This window comes from Nicotiana attenuata, unplaced genomic scaffold (assembly GCF_001879085.1).
Source record: "Nicotiana attenuata strain UT unplaced genomic scaffold, NIATTr2, whole genome shotgun sequence".
Classification (NCBI taxonomy): domain Eukaryota; kingdom Viridiplantae; phylum Streptophyta; class Magnoliopsida; order Solanales; family Solanaceae; genus Nicotiana; species Nicotiana attenuata.
In genome coordinates, this window is record NW_017675940.1 from 1 (window position 1) to 7,959 (window position 7,959).

Sequence of the window (7,959 nt, forward strand, 5' to 3'; positions counted from 1 at the left end):
CGTGGATCGGTTGTGCCGTCATATTTTGAAATGTCGGGCATTTTAAACTTTTTAGGGATTGAAAGGGGAGCAGCACTCGGTTTCCAAGGTTGTTGTGAATATTTATCCGCATCTATTCCTTTGATTATTGGGGGGACTCCAGGGATTTGCTCGATGCGTTCGTTTTGTTCTTTGAGTTGTGTCTGCAAAGTTAGTACCAAATTGTGTAAATAAGAATTATTTGTATTACCTGGATTCATTTCTCGTGGTTCAATGAGGGTTCCTTCGTTTAAATTGACAAGGCCAGAACGAGGATTCTCCAGCGTATTGTTATTAGGCGAAGGTGTGGACGGCGCAGCAGGAAACCGGTTAACTAGCGCTTGAAGAGCTTGGTTAACCCGTGCATCAATTATTCTTTGCAGAGCTTCTTCTGGTCCCTCAAAATGTCCTGATTGCTCCTGCTCATCAGAATGTGATTTAGGAGTGTCTTCACGAGATTGACGTGGTGAATTTTGAAGGGCAGGAACCGCGTTAAAGTTCTGCAAATCTCCTTGATCTTGATGCATTTGATTGTCACGGTTCCCCAAGGTGTTTTCACTGTTATTATTGTCATGTGACATGATGATAACCACAGATAAAATGTAACGTAAAAAGAATAGATTATCAGATTCCCGGTAACGGAACCAATTTGTTTCGCCTAAGAAATAAATTTTTTGGATAATGTTAGAATTGGAGATGAAAAATCGGGTTACTGATAATCAAGAGACCAAAATAATAATAGGCTTTCTGAGAATAATAATAAAGCAGTAAGCAAAAATTCTTATTTTAGTATGAGGTAAGTCGTGTCCTTTTTCCAATACAATTTCCTCCTTTTATAGTTGATTCTAGGTAAAGGAAATAAATCTAAGCTTTAATGAGACAATTATAGACAATAAATGACATTAAATGAGCCGTTACACAATCATTCCTATTAAATACCAATTTTCTAACGTATAAGGTATTTAATACTGAATTTGGACTCCTTTTTGTCTTCAGATTCATGTCTTCAATGCCTTTCGACCCGCTGGCTTTAAATGACTTCGAATTGGTTCGAGACTCGTGTCTAAACCGCTTCTCGTGCCTATTTCATTTCTTCTTCCCGTACCTGTTATTTCCCGTACCTTTTTCCCAACTGTTACGCTTTGACCACTTGTCCAGTCCACGTGTCATGCCACGTCATCTTCAATATAAATTCAACTTTTTTCCCAATACAATTTTGCGAATGATCAATACATCCTTATTAAAAATATAGGGTATTACACATATTTAACCGAAGGTTGTGCCACTTAGATCTCCATATATATGAAGTGTTAATAGGTCATCTTGAATGGAGTAAAAGTAGCATAAGACACTATGAGCGGAAGAGCTCAAGGCGAATGTCTTGAATGTCTTCTTGCGGAAGAGGTTGTTCTTTCTCCCAAGTTAGATACAAGATTGTACAGGCTTGTAGGATATGAATTATCTGCCACGGATTCTTCCCTACTTTAACTCTTAACTCTTTATCTGTAATGGCTGATATTTTTCTTGTGTACAGGTGGACCAGTACAGCATGGTGAGCTTTCTCCCTCTTGACTTGAGAAAAGAGAGCAGGTAACATACTCTTCCTTGTGGTAAATTTAAATAATCTTTATGGAAACAACGCTTGTTCGAGATTGAATTGATCAGCTTGATTTATTGATAGCAAACATAATGCAATGATGTTTCAGTGTCTCGATTCCATCAATATGCACCTGGTTCTCATGTTTTCACTCCCTGCTTGCCGCTCACGCTTCAGGTTTTCATAGTAACTTATCTCAAATTAAAATGTGATGATGACGACAGTGATAATTTGTGCTTTTTAGTTTGCCAGATATTTAGCCATTTCTTATAGATTGCTTGGTTGGTAAACTTATGCTAAGAACTTTTGACCTAAGGGATAGTACATTAGACGTCTAAACCACCAGATGGATAGTAGCTTGTTTGTCTGTGCTTGTGTATGTGTTTGTTGTGTGCGTAACCCACACAAGAGCACCTTTTGTGCTTTTAGTCTTACTATTAAATTATTGTTTCAGCCTCAATGACAAAGATCAATGTTCTCTGCCGTTTTGCAGCATACAGTACATCTTATCTCAGATTGACAACTCCATTCAGTATGGAGAGGATGCTGATGTAAAGGTTAAAGATTTCGACCCTGAGGAGGATGATTAAAAATTAATTCTTCTTAACTCGTTCTAAAAGGGGCAAGGTCTTACTCAAATCAACAAGCTCTAGGGAGGCAATGCTGTGGTGGGCGGACGAAAATCAACAAGTGTCTTTTTTGCGTGACTTAATCTTTTTGAGGTTTACCTCTTGAAATTGCCTCATCTTCTCATTAAATTGTAATTATCCCCCGAAACATATTTGTGGGCTTTTCTCAGTATAATCATTTTAGTGTTTCATTCTGTTTCATTGGAAATTACTCTTGAGCTGACTCTGAGACTTGCACTTTTTTCCAATTTGTTTGACTGGATAGAAGCTTTTTATTTAAAAATTGTATTTTCTATGGCTTGCAAATGTTTTCCGCAATATGAATGAGTGATTGTCTCATCAAGTCTTTTCATGTAGCAGCCCCCAAAATTGTAGAATTTGTGTCTAACAAGAAGTTGCATTTTTATCCTTCTATCTTGCTAAATTCTCTTTAAAATCTACATTCTCTTGCAGGACCAACATCAAATTCTGAATCAAACTGTAGTTACTTCAAGTGGGATACTGCTTCAACATTTAAGGAAAAAGGAAAGTGAAGTCAAGAGCTCAGGTTAGTTAAAAGTTCGAAACTTTCTCACTCAGAGTATATGTTATCTCCACATTTTTGTATTTTTTTCTCAGCATGTAACCTTCTATTTCTACTTTGACGTGAAAAGTTGTAGCATCTTTTTACTTGATAAATTGCGGAATCAGACCCCAAGCAACTTCGGATTGAGGTGTAGTTGCTGTTAAACTGCATATCAACATATTCAGCATTTGGTGTCATAATTACCTGAAATTATATAACGACTGCATAACTTTTGATGTTTACTGGATGAGACCTTTGGTATGAGGTGTGTGTGTCCATTCTTTTTGCCATTATGTTCTTTGACACAATTACTTGGTGTTAATCTTCCTTCACAACTAATATACTGAAAATCGGCAGTTATATGTTATGTTCTTGGTTCAAATCCTCCTCAAATTGTGATGGAAGGTTATTTCAAAAGGATATGGGGAAATCTAGGAATCGATAAAATTGCACAAGTGAATCGAGGAGTGTTCATAGTGAGATTTCATTCACTGGAAAGTAAAGAGAAAGCAGTTGAAGAAGGGATAAGAATGTTCGATACAAAACCTATGGTAGTGAAGCCATGGACACCGGATGTAAAGTTTAACAAACAGATGGTTGAGAAAATACCTGTGTGGATTAGGTTGATGAACTTAGATATCAAATATTGGAGACAAAATGCACTAACGAAAATAGCAGGGATGATAGGGATCCATTGAAAGCTGATAGGGCTACAAAAAAGAAGCAGAGGCTCCAATTTGCTAGAATTCTAGTTGAAGTGGAAGCAGATCAGGAATTTCCAGAAGTAATCATGTTTGAGAATGAATGGGGTGCAATCATGGAGCAGGAAGTGCGTTATGAATGGAAGCCAGTATATTGTGCAGCTTGTGGGAACTATGGGCATGATATCAAGGAATGCAGGAAACAAATAAGAGTGGAAGCTGAAAAGGAAAAGAACAGGAATGGAATGGAAAACAAAGAACAAAGCAATAACAGGGAGATACAGAAGGAAAAGCAGCAAGAGAAAGATGATTCCATCGAGCAAATTGCTGAGAAACAGAAGGATAAATTGAAGCAGGGTGAGGAAGCAGGCAGAATTCCAATGGAGCAGGACAAATGGCAAGTGGTACAAGGGAAAAAGGCATGGAGAAACAAAGCCAATGATCAGCAAAACAGGAATATGGACACTAATATGAGAAACAGAAATAATGCAAGAACTGATGAAGTAAAACAAGAGAAGGGAAGAGGTACTCAAAACAATGAGGAAGGAAGAACAAAAGGGCAGGTTGGGGGGTCCTCAACCCCAATGCCCTAATGGATAGAATGGGATTCTGGAACTCTAGAGGCCTAAATAGACCAGCTAAACAGAAGGAAATGAACATGTTCCTTCAAAGACAACAAGTTGGAATGTTTGGGCTCCTAGAAACTAAGATTAAGAGAGCTAAGGCCAACAAAGCTGCTCTTAATCTATGTACTGGATGGTCATATACTAATGCAGGGAGGATATGGTTGTTGTGGAGACCTCAAGTCTTTACTATACAGGTGTAAAAAGTGACAGAACAATTAATTCATAGTACAGTGACACATAGGAGTACAGGAAAAAGTATGAATATTACAATGATATATGGATTCAATGATCAAGCACTAAGGACTGAATTATGGAGAGACACAGGAGCATAGCAGATCAAATGAATGGGGCATGGGCAATAATGGGGGATTTGAACTCAATGCTCAACAAAGAGGAGAGAGTGGGAAGCAAAGTAACATATACAGAAATCAAAGACTTGAAGGAATGTACGGAATACTGTGGACTACAGGAAATGAAATCATCAGGATGTTACTACACCTGGAGTAACAAGCAGGAAGGGTAGGATAGAGTAATGAGCAGGATTGATAGAGTTTTCATAAATATAGAATGGGTGAACAAACTACCAGTAGCTGAAGTACAGTATCTGCTAGCAGGAGAATATGATCACAGTCCAGCAATAATATAATGGGAAGGGAATGATAGACCAAGACAAAAGGCATTCAGATATTACAATATGTGGAGCATGGATACATCATTTATGAGCAAGGTAGAAGGAAGCTGGAAACAACATATCCAAGGATCAAATATGTATAAGATAGTGGGGAAGCTGAATAGACTCAAGAAAGTATTAAGACAACTAAATAAGGACAAATTTAGTGAAGTTGAGAAAAAGGAAGAAAACTGGTTGAAGAAGCTACTAGAATGCCAGGAGAAAATACAAAAAGATCCTAGGAATGAAGGAATATATGTACTGGAAGAGAGGAAGTTGACAAAGGAATATATGTACTGGAAGGAAACAAAAATGAAATACCTGCAGCAAAGAAGTAAGGTACAATGGATTAAACAAGGGGATATGAACTCTAGATACTTCCATTCTGTGATCGAGGAAAAAAGGACAACAACTAGAATATTCATTATTCAGGATAGCCAGGGGAAAACAATGCAAACAACAAAGGAAGTGGCAGCAGCTTTTGCGGAATTCTATGAAAATTTACTGGGCACAGATAAGAAGGACAGGAGTCATGTAGTAAGCAGATTAGTACAAGCAGGACCAATGGTCTCAGAAGAACAAAGAGCAAAGATGATAAAGAGATTTACAATACAGGAAATCAAAGAGGCATTATGGGGAATAGATGGTACAAAAGCACCAGGACCTGATGGATATGGAAGTCAATTCTTCAAGGAGAGTTGGAACATAGTAGGGAAAGATGTTGCTGAAGCAGCCCTAGAGTTCTTCCAATCTGGGAAGATGCTCAGAGCAATGAATACTACAACAATCACACTGATACCAAAATCTACACATGCAGAAACAGTAGGTGATTATAGACCTATAGCCTGCTGTAATGTGGTCTATAAGATCATTTCAAAAATGCTATGCAACAGATTGAAACTGGTGCTACCTGAGATTATACACAAAATCAAAGTGCATTTGTGGCAGGGAGGACAATTGTACAGAATATTTTGATATGCCAGGATCTAGTCAGATTGTATAATAGGAAGAACACAACAAAAAGTTGCATGATTAAGGTGGACCTGAAGAAAGCCTATGATTCAATTGAATGGGAATTTGTAAGGGAAATGCTACATGCTCTTAACTTCCCAACTAAATTCATTAGATGGATAATGGAATGTATAACTACAACTAGTTATTGCATAAACTTGAATGGAGACTGTTATGGGGATATAAAAGGCAGGAGAGGACTAAGACAAGGGGATCCAATATTACCATTGCTATTTGTCATCTGTATGGAATATTTCACAAGGGTGATGGGCCAAGTCACAAAGCAGAAAGAATTCAGGTATCACACAAAATGTAAGGAGATGAAATTGACACACCTGTGTTTTGCAGATGATATGATTCTGTTTTGTAAAGGGGAATATAGCTCTACAATATTAATGCTGAGAGGACTAATGACATTCTCCAACACATCAGGGATGACAGCAAATGCTGAGAAATCGAACATATTCTGTGCAAACATGAACAACAAAGAAATGGAAGACTTAAGTGAGATGACAGGCTACAAGAAAGGGAATCTGCCATTCAACTACTTAGGAGTCCCTATTTCTCCTAAGAAGTTGAATGTAGTGGATTGTGAAAAATTAATTGACAAGATGCTAATAAGAATCAAGGGATGGGGGTCCAGGAATCTATCATATGCTGGAAGAGTACAATTAGTCAACACTGTGCTACTGCATCTTCATACTTACTGGGCATCCATGTGCATACTGCCAAAGAAAGTGATGAAGACCATAGTAACTATTTGCAGCAATTATCTATGGGATGGGAGAGTGATTACCAACAAGCCTCCATTGGTAGCCTAGGATACTGTATGCAGACCAAAGGAAGAAGGGGGACTAGGGATACAGGAATACATTTCCTGGAATGAAGCAGCAATCGCCAAATATGTATGGAATATAGAGTAGAAGTGTGATACACTATGGGTAAGATGGGTGAATCATATATACATAAAAAGGAAGGATTGGTGGCAATACAAGCCACCTCACGATTACACATGGTACTGGAGAAAATATGTGACATTAAAGAGAAATTTGAAGCTGGATTTGAACAAAGAGGCTGGAAAGGGAAGAATAAACAGTACACAATTAAAGATGGCTATAACTGGAGAAGAGGAGAAGCAATCAAATGGCCATATGCTAGATGAATTTGGAACAGTCTAAATGTTCCAAAGCACTGTTTCATTGGATGGCTGATCATGAAGCAGAGATTACTAACTAGGGATCGCTTGTTTATGATAGGGCTGAGCCAAGAGAAGACATGTCTCCTATGTGAAAGAGCAGATGAAACAATCCAACACTTGTTTTTTGAATGCAAATACTCAAGCAGACTACTGGAATACTTAAACAAGTGGCTGAAGGTTAAAATAAACATGGCAGATCAAAACAATATATGGAGGAAGATAGGAATATGCATCAAAGGAAGAATATGCAGGAAGTTTGTTGTATCCATCATCATAGCAATCATGTATGGGATCTGGAAAGCAAGGAATGAGGCATTGTGGAACAAAGCAGTACCAATTCCAGAAAAGATGTGGCAAGGAATCAAGGAAGACAGCAAGTATAGAGTGCAGGAGATAACAGATAGCAGCAAAAATAGGAAAGAAAAAGAATGGATAAATACATTGTATAGATAGTATACTAGCAAGCAAACATACCTAGTAGGGATGCATAGCGGTAAGCTTAAGGAGATTAGCTTATAGTCATAACATAATTACTGAGTTGTAAATGTTTTTGTCAGGGGAAGATAAATAAAATTTTCTTTTACCCATATTATTAGGTCCACATTGTAGAATAAAATAATTCGTGATCTTCTCAAAAAGTATCATTTGTGTTACTAAAATTACTCATTCGGTTAGCAAAATCTTTTTGGCATTAGTTTTATTTTTTTCAGAAAGATGTTGAATTAGTTTCAGAAGTAAGCATAAAACTAATTTTCCAGGTGAATTTAGAAGCTGGTTTCTAGCTAGAAGGATGTTGATTAGTTCAGTATTATTAAAGGCGAAAAGCGCAAAAAAACTTTAAGGTCCGTTGGGGCTGTAAGCGCAAAGCGCAAATAAAGCATGGGCTTTAATGAAAAAGGCGCAACTGGAGAAAAAGTAGATATATATATATATATATATATATA